This window comes from Tamandua tetradactyla, chromosome X (assembly GCF_023851605.1).
Source record: "Tamandua tetradactyla isolate mTamTet1 chromosome X, mTamTet1.pri, whole genome shotgun sequence".
NCBI lineage: Eukaryota > Metazoa > Chordata > Mammalia > Pilosa > Myrmecophagidae > Tamandua > Tamandua tetradactyla.
In genome coordinates, this window is record NC_135353.1 from 112393769 (window position 1) to 112408960 (window position 15192).

General features: G+C 37.0%; 1 long non-coding RNA gene and 1 other non-coding gene across 2 annotated transcripts in view; one reads left to right on the plus strand and one right to left on the minus strand.

Annotated features, from left to right (window-relative positions):
- Positions 1-15192, minus strand: part of LOC143671180 (uncharacterized) — a 152762-nt gene that overhangs the window by 73105 nt on the left and 64465 nt on the right. The window lies entirely within an intron of this gene.
- On the plus strand, positions 3270-3482 carry LOC143672386 (small Cajal body-specific RNA 2). Its single transcript, XR_013169838.1, has one exon.

The following is a 15192-nucleotide window of genomic DNA, read 5'->3' on the forward strand; positions in this document are numbered from 1 at the left end:
AATAGGCCAAGCCCTTGATCTTGAGGCTTGCTCTTGTGAAGCTTATGTATGTAGTAGAAAAGCTTAGCCCCCCTATAGGTACACCTAGAAGTCACCTCCAGAGGACCTCTTTTGTTGCTCAGATGTGGGTTTTCTCTCTCTAAGCCCAACTCAGCAAGTGAAACCATTGCCCTCCTGTGGGACATGACATGTAGGGATAAAAGTCTCCCTGGTAGCATGGGAGATAACCCCCAGGGATGAGTCTGGCCCTGGCACCATGGGATTAACAATGCCATCCTGACAAAAAGGGGGAAAAGAAATGTAACAAATAAGGTATCAGTGGCTGAGAGAGTTTAAATAGTGTCAAGAGGCTACACTGGAGGTCACTCTTACACATGCTTCTATTAGACATTGTGAACTGTCATAAGTTGCCAATCCTAAAGAACACCTAGGACATTATATAAGATTCTACAAAGGTTCCATGCACTAGGGTAACTCTCTAAAACCTACAACCTCCAGATGGGTCCCTGGACTAGATAAGTCCTGAGAGGGGTCAGCCCTTCCAGAATATCCCCCTATCCCATATTATTGACAGCCTCTTCCAATAAGAAGAAGTTAGAAGGGGTATAGCCCAAAGAACCCTTAAAGAGTCAGAGAATGATCAAATGTGATGGTGCAGTTATACAGAGAAGGTCTGGTTTAACAAATGAGTATGAAGGCTGAATCACTGTACTGATATTTCTTTTAGCATACAGTACCCTACAGCAGTAAGAAATAAAAATCTAAAATTGTGGAATTGTAACCCATACCAAAGTCTGAAATCTGTTCTACAACTAATTGTTGTGATGCACTTTGAAATGTATTGCTTTTATGTATATATATTATTTAAAGAGAAGGAGTAATATAACAGAGAAGATAGATTTAACAAATGAGTATGAATGTTGAATCATTATATTGATATTTTTGTTGGTCTTTTTTGTATATATGTTATATTTCACAATAAAAATGTTAAAAAAAACATATGTGTAACGTAGATGAGAGAAATGGCTGAAATATACTGACTAAGAATTTACAAAAGCAAAGAATGACATAAGTCCTTGAATTAAAGATACTGAGTCTCAGAGAAGACAAAGAATAACAAAATCAATCAGGCAATTCCTGGATTTGAAAAATAGAAAAACTTGCAAATTACTCCTTTCCCATACATTAAAAATATACATATTACTTCCAAAGGATTGACCAGTACACCTTTTCTACACATATATATATCATTAACAATACTTATTAGAAAACAATGGAAAAATATCTTCAACAAACTAACAGTAAAAAAAGAACATGCAAACCTAGAATTCCAAAACCAGGAAAATCATTATGCAAGAGTAAGGGTAAAATAAATACATTTTTTAGCAAAAACAAAGTTTACCACTTAGTCATTTGTAGAGAGAACTACAGAGTGTCTTTACTTAGGAAATGGAAGGACTTAGAATTCAAGAAGGAATTTGGTGTTAAAAATTAAATGGAGAAGGGGTGCAAGGGTAGTTCAGTGGTTAGAATGCCTGCCTTCCATGTGGGAGACTTGGGTTCAATTCCCAGACCATGCACCCCCAAAAAAAATATTAAATGGAGAAATAATAATATATCCAAATAAATGGTTCAAGTAATAATAATAACAACAACTGGTGGTGGTGGTAAAAACAGATTGGTGCTTGATAACAGTAATACAGAAAATGGGTTGTGAGTGGAGTTAAACATTCAAAGAACCTTCTTTCAAGAGAAGAGTAGAGATATTGCTACTTAAAGACTTGGTTGAATTATATGTATCTGATAGCTAGCATCCAAGATTACCCCCAGTGATCTGCACATCTTGGCATTTCCACCCATGAGTTGTATCCTGCATTGTACCAGGGTTGGTCCATGTGCTGTTATGTCCCTTTATGTAATAACTTATAAAAAATATCTTCAATCTTGGGTGCTTTCTCACTCACATGTGCTCTCTCTTTTGGACCACTCACTCTAGGGAATGCTAGCTACCATGTTGTGAGCAGCCTAGGGAGAAATTTATGCAGTGAGGAACTGAAGCCTCTGGTTAACAGTCAGTGAGAGATTGAAGCCAACAAGCATGTAAATGAACTTGGAAGTGGATCCTATAGCCCCAGTCAAGCTTTCAGATGCCTCCAATTCAGACTGGAGGTTGTTTAAATGCAACCTCACAAGAGAGTCTAAATCAGAAACAACCAGCATATTTTTAAACCTCAGAAACTGTAAAAGATAATAAATCTTCACTGTATTGAAAAAAGACAATGCAAGAAAACTATAGACCTTATGAATATGTTTTTTATAATTATAGATCCAAAAATCTTCAAATACTTGCAAATTGAATCAAGCAACACATTAAAATATTTATACAGCATGATCGAGTAGGTATTGTCCCAGTTATCCAAGGCTAGTTCAACATAAGAAAATCTATTAATGTAAAGCAACACATTAACAAAACAAAGGGGGGAAAACACATGATCTGCTCAAATGACACAGAAATGGCATTTGATGAAATACAGTATCCTGTCTTGATAAATACACTCAGAACAGTAGGCATAGAAAGAACCATCCTCAACATGATAAGGGGCATACATGAACAACCCAAATTTTAAATCATATTCACATGTGAAAGACTGAATGTATTCCCTCTAAGATCTGGAACAAGAGAAGTATTCCCACTGTCACCACTGTTATTCAACATTGTACTGGAAGTTCTAGCCAGAGTAGTTAGGTAAGAAAAAGAAATAAAAGGCATCCAAATTGGAAAGGAGGAAATAAAACTTTCACCATTTGCAGATGGCATGATCCTATATAGAGAAAGCTCCACAAAATCTACAACAAAACTATTAAATAAATTCAACAAAATGGTAGGGTAGAAGAGCACCATGAAAAAAAATGTAGTGTTTCTATAAATCAGTAATGAGCTCTGAGGATGAAATCAAGGGAAAAAATCTTTTAAAATAGCAACTAAAAAATCAAATATCTAGCAATAAATTTAACCAAGGATGGGAAGTACTTGTGCACAGACAACTACAAAACATTGCTTAAAGAAATCAAAGAATACCTAATAAATGGAAGGACCATCTGTGTTTATGGATTGGAAGACTAAATATCATTAAGATATAAATTCTACCTGAAATGATTTATGGATTCAACCCAATTCCAACAGCTTATTTTGCAGAAATGGAAAAGACAATTATCAAATTTATTTGGAAGATAAGGAGCCCTGAAGAGTCAAAAGCATATAGAAAAACTTTCATGGGAGGGAGAGCAGCATGGGGTGAGGTTGGTGTGTTATGGTTTCATATGTAAGGAGTATGTGGGCCGAGTACATAAGTGGATGCATGAGTGTCTGTGTGTGGGGGTCATGCAAGGCAAATATGTGTACCTACCCCTGAACTCCTCCCTCCTGCCTACACCTTGATCTTATTTGATCTGGAAAAAAGCATATAGAAAAAGATGAACAAAGTTGGAACTCACACATCATAACTTCAAAACTTATTACAGTTTCAGACATCATAAACATGGTGATGTAAACAGCTACTGAAAATCAATCCCCAGAGATTCGGTGGAAAAAAGCACAACTCGAATTTTTTCAGAAACCTGGAGGTAGATATAGAAGGGAGAAGGACCCTACAAATGCTGACTTAAAGAGAGAGAAGAAAAATTTCAGATAGGAAGCCTCTGTATTGGATAGGCAGTTTTCCTCCCATCCCCCTCACTTGGTCTCACAGCACAGGAAGGGCACAGAAACAGAAGCTGGGGCCCCTCCTGTTAGGACAGAGAATATAAATTCTCTCACAGCAGTGAGACAGACCCCACCATTTGGAGAGCAGAGAGAGAGAGAGGGAAGAGTATTTCAAGGCCCAGGTCAGTGAGGGTTAAAGAGTATGAGTAAACAGGGACATAATCTGTATTTCCAGCCCTGGGTTTGAAAGCCCATCCCTAATTCCTGAGAGAAAAAGAGCAGGCAGATTGCTCTCTGACTTGGGGTCAGCTGAAAACTGGGTCAGCTGGAGGAGTCCTCAGCCACAAATAAACTGAGGGACACAGCTCCACATAGAGACATATCTTGGCTGGTAAAATGAGGGCACAGGAACCCTTCTGTTCAAGCCCCACCCAGTCAGATGTAGCCTGGGCTATGAGGCAAACAGGACAGTTAAGGTATCAAATAGCACCATCTGCTGGGTAGACCAGAAAGTGCAGAGGAATTGAAGGCCTTTTTGAGAGACTCTTCAGAAAAATAACTCGGGCCCATTGGAGTTGTTCTAACCCCCCTGCATGGGAACACACCCCTGTTTTGGCTGAGAAATATGAATGACCCAACTGCTACAGCAGTGCCCTAAAACACACCCAGGTTTTGTGGGCTTGAGAAAAACAGAGCACACTGAGACCCACAGAGACCTTGCTGTGCTGCCCAAAGCCTACCCCTCATCCTTGAGGCAGGCTGCTGCAGGCATCTGCGTTTTCTGGGAGAATGGGGGCAGAGCCAATTTGACAAATGGCTGGCAAAAGAGATGAACAGAGAGAGAACAAAGCCAACTAACAAGAAAATCATAGAAAAGAAAGAAAACTACCTCCAGAATAAAGCAAACAAGAAAATCATATGCTAGACACCAGTAGAAAATCACAATTCATGCCAGAAAGCATGATACAGCCCCCCCAAATTAACAAACTAACATCTCAAGTGAGATACAGATGTTGAAACAATGAATTAAAGATGTTCAAACAAATCTTCTAAATAAAACAAAATCAAAGAAGAGATGGAAAATGTTGCAAAAGAGATAATGAATATAGAGAAGACACTGGGCAACCACAAAGAAGAACTTGAAGCTTGAAAAAACAACTATTATGATAGACCTAAAATTATGGATCCAGGAAGCACAAGGTACCCCAAACAGAATAGATATAAATAGACCTACTACAAGAAACTTACTAATCAGACTGTCAATTGATACATCACATACAAGGGAAGCTCAATAAAACTATCTGTGGACTTCTCAGCAGAATCCATGGAGGTTAGAAGGCATTGGTATGATATATTTAAGATACTGACAGAGAAAAACTGCAAATCAAAAATTCTATATCTGGCAAAACTGTTCTTCAAAACTGAGGGAGACAATACATCCCAGATTAATCTGGGAAGAAAATTAAAAAAATATATTAGCAAAGTCTCCTAGAGGGAATGGGGAAAAATGTGGATCTATTAAATTTCCCCACCTGGGACTCCTGATATTCTTGCAAGCATTGAGGACTCCTCAATCTTAGGGCTTGCCCTTATGAAACTTGTCTCTACAATGGCAAGCCTAGGCTTGCTTGTAAATATGCCTGAATCACCACAGATAGCCTTTTTTTGTTGTCCTTATGTGGTCTCTTTCTTCAAACCAACTCTGCAAATAAACACACTACCCACCCCCTATGTGGGACATGACAGTCTGTGGTGTAAACCTCCCTGTAAATGTGGGATATGACTTCCGGGATTAAGGCTGACCCTGGCATCATGGGGTTGAGAAAGACTTCTTGACCAAAAGGGGGAAGATAAATGAAACAAAATAAGATTTCTGTGGCTGAAAGATTCCAAATAGAGTTAAGAGACCATTCTTGAGGTTATTCTTATGCATTATATAGATATCCTTTTAAATTTCTAGTGTATTCAAACAGCTGGAATGAAATATCTGAAACTGTTTAACTGTAATCCAGTAGCTTTAATTGACGATGATTGCATAACTATATAACTTTTATGGTGTGACTGTGTGATTGGGAAAACCTTGTGACTGACACTCTCTTTATCCAGTGTATAGATAGATAAGTGAGAACACAGAGACAAAAAAATTAAAAAAATAATGGGGGGGGGGATCAGGATTATGGCATGTTTTGGGTGTTATTTTAATTTTAATTTTTATTTATTTAGTTTTGGAGAATGAAAATGTTCAAATATTGATTGTGGTGATGAATGCACAACTATACAATGATTTACTGTTTACCACTGATCATATATTTTGGATGATTATATAGTATGTCAGTGTTCCTCAATAAAATTGCATTTAAAAAGGCAAGAAAAAGAGTTTGCTCCCTCCCCCCCTCAGAAAATAAACCATGCTGAATATGAGCATGGTTGTTAGAGGAAAGCTAGGGGTATTTATGACACCAGAATGAATGATAGAGAATAAAAACTAGGATTGTATAACATAGCAAAACCTAGAGTGGACAATGATGGTAATTAAATATAGAAATATAAGAAAGTTTTTACTTGAGGGAGAAAATTGATTGTCACCATTGCAAGGTGTTTAAAATAGGATGATATATGGAAAAAACAAAATTAATTTCTTTATCAGTTGCAGTATGGAGTAATGCTGACATTCAGAGGTGTGGGCCACTAACTGAGTCTCAGATGTCACACAGATACCCAATATTCCAGGAAACTACCAGGCTATGAACAAAAAAGCACAGCATCTCAAAAATCAGAAAAACAGTTAAAACTCAGGAATAGATGTGACTGCTGTAAGTGCTTACAAATTAGGAACTAGGGTGTATGGTTAAAAGTAGCACTGTCACATTCTTTCATTAATTGTAACAAAGGCAATATACCAAAGCAAAATGTCAATAAGAGAGGGATATGAGGGAGGGGATTAAGATAATTGCTACTGTTGTTTCTTTCTTCTCTCTCTCTCTTTTCCCATCTTTCTTTGTGGAAATAAGTAAATGTTCTCATATAAATTGTGGTGGTGAATGCATAACTATGTGATTATATTGGAACCATTGATTGTACATTTGTACATTTGAAGTGGATTGTACAGTGTGCCTACAAAGCTCTTACAAAAAGAGGATACAAGTGCTGAAGAAGATGTGAAGAGGGTGATATAACTATTCACTGTTGGTAGGGAAGTAGAATGGTGCAGCCCTTTGGAGAGGAGTGTTGTGGTTCCACAGGAGGCTAAATATAGGAACACCACAAGAGCTGTCTTAGTTAACCTACTCCTATTGCAAGTCTTAAAATTGGGTAGAATCCAATAGTAGTGGTCATTAGGAGGATGGGATAAGAGGCATGGGTGTTTGGGGGTTTCCTTTTAATCTGTATTTCTTTTTCTAAAGTAATGCTAATGTTCTAAAGATAATCATGGTGATAAATGCACAATTATATGATGATTCTGTGATGTAAACTTTGGATATATTGTATGGTGTGTGAAAATACATCAATAAAATTACATTTTAAAAAACTAATTACAAAACTACAGTGGTCAAAACAGCATGGTACTGGCAGAAGGATAGATACATTGACCAGTATAGAATTGAGAGTTCAGAAATAGATCCTCACATTTACAGCCAAATGATTTTTGACAAAATGGCCAAGTCCACTCAATTCAGAAAGAACAGTCCCTTCAAAAAATGGTACTGGTGAGTCAGTCCCAAGATGGTGGCTTGCTGAGGTATGGAATTTAGTTTGTCCTCCAGAGCAGTTATCAAATAGCCAGGATCAGTACAGAACAACTGCTAGGGCAACATCAGTGACTGGACACACAGCATACACCAGTCTGGACAAGCTTTATCAGCGGCAATCCTACAAGAACTTTAAGTCTCCCAAGCCATGGAGGCTGGCTCCACCATAGGCTGGTTCCCAGAGGGGAAAGGAAAGAGACTTTACTGGCAGCAGGGGCTTAGCTCAACCAAGCTCCAAATGCAGAATTAATTAACAAATTCTGACTACTGAAAATAGGTCCACAGCTCAGATAAACTTCAAATAAGAGCAAAAGATACTAGGAGATTTTGCCTCAGCACAGAGGGGAAGGGCTGATGGGAGAAGAAAAAACAAATCAAAACAGAGGCATTTTTGATCAGACAACACAAAATACTTGAGAATGACTAGACTCTAAAAAAGGGGGCATGGGGCCACATAGAACCTGGAGATACATAGAGCAACATACCAACTTAAGCTCTTGATTAACAAACCCAGAGGCCCTGCTCTGAAAAGGATTTTTTTTGCTTTGTTTCTACTACTTAGTAACTTATTAGATGGAACTGCAAAGCTTCTCAGGCTTCAACTGCCCCAGGCAAGGGCAAAAGTAAGCTTGTCTGAGAGACAAAGAGGCTGGTCAAGTGAAAGGAGCTAATTCCCTGGAGGCTATGCCTTCCCCAGGAGAGGGGTGGGGCCCAGCTAAGGTGGAATTCTTCCCTCAAGGAATTCAGACCACAGAGCCTGGAAAACTGGAGCAATTAAAGCCAGCCTACAACCTTGCCTCTGTCTCAACAATGCCCCTAGCATGGAGAGTCTGCTGAAGTTAAAGGCACCACATCACTTTATAGCAGTGGGAAACCACAGGCAGACAAGCACCACAGACTGGGCAGGATATGAAAAACACAGAATCTAGAAGCTTCATAGGACAATCTGTCAACCTGCTGGGTCTGACCCTCAGAGAAAACTGATGCTGGTGAATCTTTCCTCCTGAAAGGAGGCCAGTCTGGTCTGGGAAAATCTGACTGTGGTCTATAGTATCTAAGTAGACCTTCCTAAAAAAAATAAAAAATAAAAAGGCTCCATATAGACAGAGCAAGAAACAGAAAAAAAGAACTGAAAAATTCTGATCCTTTAAACAAAACCTATACTAGATGTCCAGAATAAGCTGAACTGAATGTCAAATAATACAAAGAGAACAAAGCCATCCAACAAGAAAATCCTAGGTAAAAAAAAGCAATATCCAGAATAAACTAATTAAAGAAATCAAATGCCTAGATGCCAGCAAAAAATAATGAGTCATACTGGGAAAACTGAAGATATGGCCCAGTCAAAGGAACAAACCAATTCAAATGAGATACAAGAGTTGAAACAACTAAACCACAATGTTGAATAGAGCTGGAAAATCTCATCAAAAATCAAATCAACAAGTTGAGGAAGGATATAAAGAAGGCAATGTGTGAACAAAAAGAAGAAATTGAAAGTCTGAAAAAATAAATCACAGAATTTATGGGAATGAAAGGCACAGCAGAAGAGATAAAAAAAAAATGGAAGCCTACAATGTTAGATTTGAAGAGGCAGAAGAAAGGATTAGTGAACTGGAGGACTGGACATCTGGAATCCAACATGCAAAAGAAAATATAGGGAAAAGAATGGGAAAATATGAGCAGGAACTCAGGGAATTGAACAATAACATGAAGCACACGAATACACATGTTGTGTGTATCCTAGAAGAAGAGAAGGGGAAAGGAGGAGAAAGACTAATAGAGGAAATTATCACTGAAAATTTCTGATCTCTTATGGAAGACATAAAATTGCAGATATAAGAAGCGCAGCATACCCCAAACAGAATAGATCCAAATAGATACACTCCAAGACACTCACTAAGCAGAAGGTCAGATGTCAAAAAGAAAGAGAAGAATTTGAAAGCAGCAAGAGAAAAGCAATCCACCATATACAAGGGAAGCCCAATAAGACTATGCATAGATTTCTCAGTGCAAACCATGGAGGCAAGAAGACAGTGGTATGATATAGCTAAGATTCTAAAAGAGAAAAATTGCCAACCAAGAATGCTATATCCAGCAAAAATGTCCTTCAAAAATGAGGGAGAAATTTAAAAATTTTCAGACAAATAAAATCAGTGAGAGAATTTGTGACCAAGAGACCAGCTCTGCAAGAAACACTACAGGGAGCACTAGAGGCAGATAGGAAAAGACAGGAGAGAGAGATGTGGAGAAGAGTGTAGAAATGAAGAATATTAGTAAAGGTGAAAAGAGAAAAAAATAGATATGACATATAAAATCCAAAAGGCAAAATGGTAGAAAAAAGTACTGCCCTTACAGTTATAACACTAAATGTTAATTGATTAAAATCCCCAATCAAAATACATAGACCGGCAGAATGGATTAAAAAACAGGACCAATATTTATGTTGTCTACAGGAGACTCAATTTAGACCCAAGGCCAAACATAGGTTGAAAGTGAAATGTTGCAAAAAGATATTTCATGCAAACAAAAATCAGAAAAAAGCAGAAGTAGCTACACTAATATCTGACAAATTAGACTTCAAATTTAAAACAATTAAAAGAGGCAAAGAAGGACATTATGTATTAATAAAAGGAACAATTCAACAAGAAGACATAACAATCAAAAATATGCACTGAGCCAGAGTACTCCAAAATACATGAGTCAAACACTGAAAAGAGAAATAGACACCTCTACCATAATAGATGGAGACTTCAATTCCCCACACTCATCAATGGATATCTAGACAGAGGATCAATAAGGAAACAGAGAATATGAATAATACAATAAATGAACTAGACTTAACAGTCATTTATAAACATTGTACCCCTAAAGAGCGGGACACACCTTTTTCTCACATGCTCATGGATCATTTTCAAGGATAGACAATATGCTAGGTGACAAAGCAAGTCTCAATAAATTTGAAAAGACTGAAATCATACAAAACACTTTCTTGGATCATAAAGAATGAAGTTCAAAATGAATAACAGGAGGTGGGACAGAAAATTCACAGCTATATGAAGGCTAAACAACACACTCTTAAACAATCAGTGAGTCAAGGAAGAAATTACAGGAGAAATCAATAAACATCTCAAGGCAAATGAAAATGAAAACACAACATATCAAAATTTATGGGATGAAGCAAAGGCAGTACTTAGAGGGAAATATATTGCTTGAAATGCCTATATTTAAAAAGAAAACAGAAGAAAAATCAAGGAATTAACTGTTCACTAGGAATAACTAGAGAAAGAACAGCAAACTAACTCCAAAGCAAGCAAAAGGAAAGTAATAATGAAGATTACAGTGGAAATAAATGTTATTGAGGACATGAAAACAATTGAGAAAATCAACAAAACCAAATGTTGGTTCTTTGAGTAAACTAATAAAATTGATGGACCCTTATCAAGGTTGACAAAAAGAAAAAGAGAGAGGATAGAAATAAATCAAATTAAAAATGGAAGAGGAGACATAACTACTGATGCTGCAGAAATAAAGGAGATAATGAGAGGGTACTATTAGTAACTTCATGCCAATAACTAGACAACACAGATGAAATGGACAACTTCCTAGAAAGGCATGTTTGTTTGTTTGTTGGTTTTTTTATACATTTTTTTGTATTTTTTATTTTGATTTTTTCTCTATATTATCATTTTATTTCTTTTTCTGTTGTCTTGCTATTTCTTTTTCTAAATCGATGAAAATGTACTAAGAAATGATGATCATACATCTATGTGATGATATTAAGAATCACTGATTGCATATGTAGAATGGAATGATTTCTAAATGTTGTTAGTTAATTTTTTTTAATAAAAAAATAACAGAAAACTACAAGTGTTGGAGAGGATATGGAGAAATAGGAACACTTGTTCACTGTTGGTGGGAATGGAAAATGGTGCAGCCACTGTGGAAGATAGTTCAGCAGTTCCTCAAAAAGTTAAGTGCAGAAATGCTATATGACCCAGCAATCCCACTACTGTACCCAGGAGAACTGAAATCAGGGATGCAAACAGATATTTGAACACCAATCTTCAAAGTGGCATGATTTACAATTGCCCAAAGATGGATGCAACCCTAGTATCCATCAACTAATGAATGGATAAACAAAATGTGATATATAAATACAATGGAGCTGTTAGGAATGAGATCCTGATGCAAGTGACAGTACGGAATAATCTTGAGGCCATTATGTTGTATAAAATAAGCCAGACACAACAGGAAAAATATTATATGAATTCACTAATATGAACTAACCATAATAAGCAAAATCATAGTTATAATCCAGATTATAGGCTACCAGGAGATCGAATGAGGATAGAGAATGGAGAGCAGATGCTAAATGGGTGTAGAATTTTTCACTAAATTGAATTTAAATGTTTGATAATGGATAGAGGTGAGCATAGCACCTCTATCCATTATCAAATTCATAGCAGTGAATTATGTGTGATTGTGTTCGAAAGAGGAAGTTTAGAGTCAAATATGTTACTAGACGTTAAGTTAGAGGTTAAAACATGGGGCTGTATAACACAGTGAACACCACATGCGTGTGGTTAATAGTACAAATTTAAAAGTGCTTTTTCATGACCTAGAAGAAATGGATATCACTATTACAAGGAGTTAATAATAGTGTAGTACATAGGAAGAATACATCTACTATAAACTATGGACTATAGTTAATAGTTATATTTTAATATTCTTTCATCAACACTAACAAATGTACATCACATTGAAGTGTCAGTAACAGGAGGTACATGGAATATAGGATTTTTCTTTTTAAAGTAATGAAAATGTTCTAAAATAGATCATGGTAATGAATGTACAACTCTGATTATACTGCAAGTGATTGATTATACACTTCGGCTGGTGTGCCAGTTTTAAAGGATCATGTACCCTAGAATAACCCTGTCTTAATCCTCATTCATCTTGTGGAGGTGGACATTTCATATAATCCCTATTCAGTACTGTAGGTTAGAAACTTAATTAGATTATCTCCAGGGAGATGTGACTCACACAATTGTGGGAATTAACCTTTGATTAGAGGGAGATGTGACTTCACCCATTCCAGGTAGTCCTTGATTAGTTTACTAGAATCCTTTAAAATAGGAAATATTTTGGAAAAAGCTTCCGAGCCATGAGAACCATGAGAGCCCATGTAGCCAGAGACCTTTGGAGTTCAAGATGGAAAATGCCCCGGGGGAGCTTCATGAAACAAGCCTGGAAAGAAAGCTAGCAGATGTCACCATGTTCACCATGTGTCTTTTCAGTCAAGAGAGAAACCCTGAACTTCAACAGACTTGAGTGAAGGTAACCTCTGTTGGTGCCTTAATTTGAATGTTTTTATAGGCTTGCATTAATTGGGACATTTTTACAGCCTTAGGTCTATAAACTTGAAACTTAATAAAGTCCCCATTTAAAAAGCCATTCTGGTTCTGGTTCTGGTTCACATTCTGGCAGCTAGCAAACTAGAACAGATGGATTGTATGGTGTGTGAATATATCTCAAACTGATTTTTTAAAAACCACAATGAGATATCATTTCATACATACTAGAATGGTTACCATTAAAAAAAACCCAGAAATCTTCAAGTGTTAGTGAGGATGTGGAAAAAGGGGAACACTCATTGTCTTTGGGAATGTAGAATGGAGCAGTTGCTATGGGAGACTGGTTGGATTTTCCTCATAAAGCTAAGTATAGAATTACCATATGACCCAGTAATCACAATACCAGGTATATGGTAAGAATTGACAGTAGGGACTCCAACAGATATTTGTACACCCATTGTCACAGAAGCTTTACTTATAATTGCCAAAAGATGGAAGCAACTCAAGTGTCTATCAAGTGAATGGATGAACAAAATGTGGACTATACATATGATGGAATATTATTCAGCTGTAAAAAGGTATAAAATCCTGATGTATGCTGAACCTTGAAGATATTATGCTGAGTGAAATAAGCCAAATACAAAAACCAAAATATTGTACTATCTCACTGATATGAATTCATAATAAACAACTCATATAGTTAGAATCTAGAGTATAGTCAGGGGATAGAGTTTAGAGAATGAGAAGTTGTTCCTAAATGTGTACAGAATTTCTATTTAGGTTGATTGTTAAGGTTTGGGAATGGATGTTGGCAATGGTAGCATGATATTGTGAGTGTAATTAACAGTACTGAATTATAGGTGAATGTGGTCAAAAGAGGAAACTTTAGGTTATAGGTTTCTAGAGTAAATTTAAAAATACAATATATAGGATTGCACAACACAGTGAATCCTATTATAGATGATAGACTACAGTTAATAGGACAAGTACAAGAACGTTCTTTCATGGATTATGACATGTACAACACTAATGCAAGGTGTTAATAACAGGATAGTGTGCTGGTTTGAAACTGTTGCATACCTCACAAAAGTCATGTACTTTTAATCCTGATTCAATATTGCTTGATGGGTTCTTTTCTGAGTAAGTTGTTTCCATGGAGATATGACCCATCCAATTATGGATGGAACCTTTTCATTAAGTGGTTTCCATGGAGATGTGTCTCTGAACATTCAAGGTTGGGTTGCTGTATTAGTTAGGGAATCTGTAGAGAAACAGAATCAACAGGAAATACTCATAAATATAAAATTTATAAAACTGTCTCATGTAACCATGGAATGTAGAGTCCAAAATTCACAGCAGGCTGTGAAGCTGGCAATTCTGATGGAGGCTCTGGATGAACTCCACAGAATAGGCTCACTGGCCAAAGGAGGGAGAAAACCTGTCTCTTCTGAATCCTCCTTAAAAGGTTTCCAGTGATTAGATTAAGCATCACTAATTAAAGAAGACACTCCCCTTGGCTGATTACAAATGGAATCAGCTGTGGATGTAGCCAAAGTGATCATGATTTAATTCTGTGAAATGTTTTCATAGCAAAACACAGGCCAGCACTTGCCCAACCAGACAAACAGGTCCCATCATCTGGCCAAGTTGACACATGAACCTGACCATGACAGTCCACCCCTGGTCAACTGGGGAGCTATACTCATCACCATAAACCATACTTAGTTTCTAAATAGAAAACACTATTGCGTTTTGTATTATAGAAAACAGTATCATTTTCTTAACAATACTCAACTGTCCTGCATATAACCAGAAACACATTAAATCTCTCCAGAATAGGGTGCAAGTCCTTGGGTAATATTTATTCTTAAACTTGATACCTTAAAACTTAAACAGTCTAACATGAACAAAACAGCATTATAGTCCTCATTTCTGTAACTGATCATGTGGTAATAATTCATATTTATCACTACCTTCTTCTACTACCCATTCCATGTTCCCTTTACCCTCAGCAAGCACTTAAGCTGGCTGTGGTTCTTTGCCTACTGCGGTGACCCAAACCTTCATTCCTGAAGTTTCAGAGCCATTGGTAGTCCTGCCTGGATTGGGTTGTTGCAGTTTTCCATTGATTTTAATCACAGGGCATGGTAGTACTAAAAGATGCCCTAGGTGATCTCCTATATTCCAGAAAAATTTGTCTTTACCTCCATTGCATAGTTGCAGTCCTATTTCCCCCTGATAGTCAGGGTCAATCACCCCAGACAATAATGTAACTTCCTTTTTGGCTTGTTGATCCAGGGGCATGAGTAGCTCAAAGTGACCAGGTGACAGTCTTAGATTCCAGTTCAATGGAATCACTGTTGTTTCTCAAGGTGGAAGCACTCCC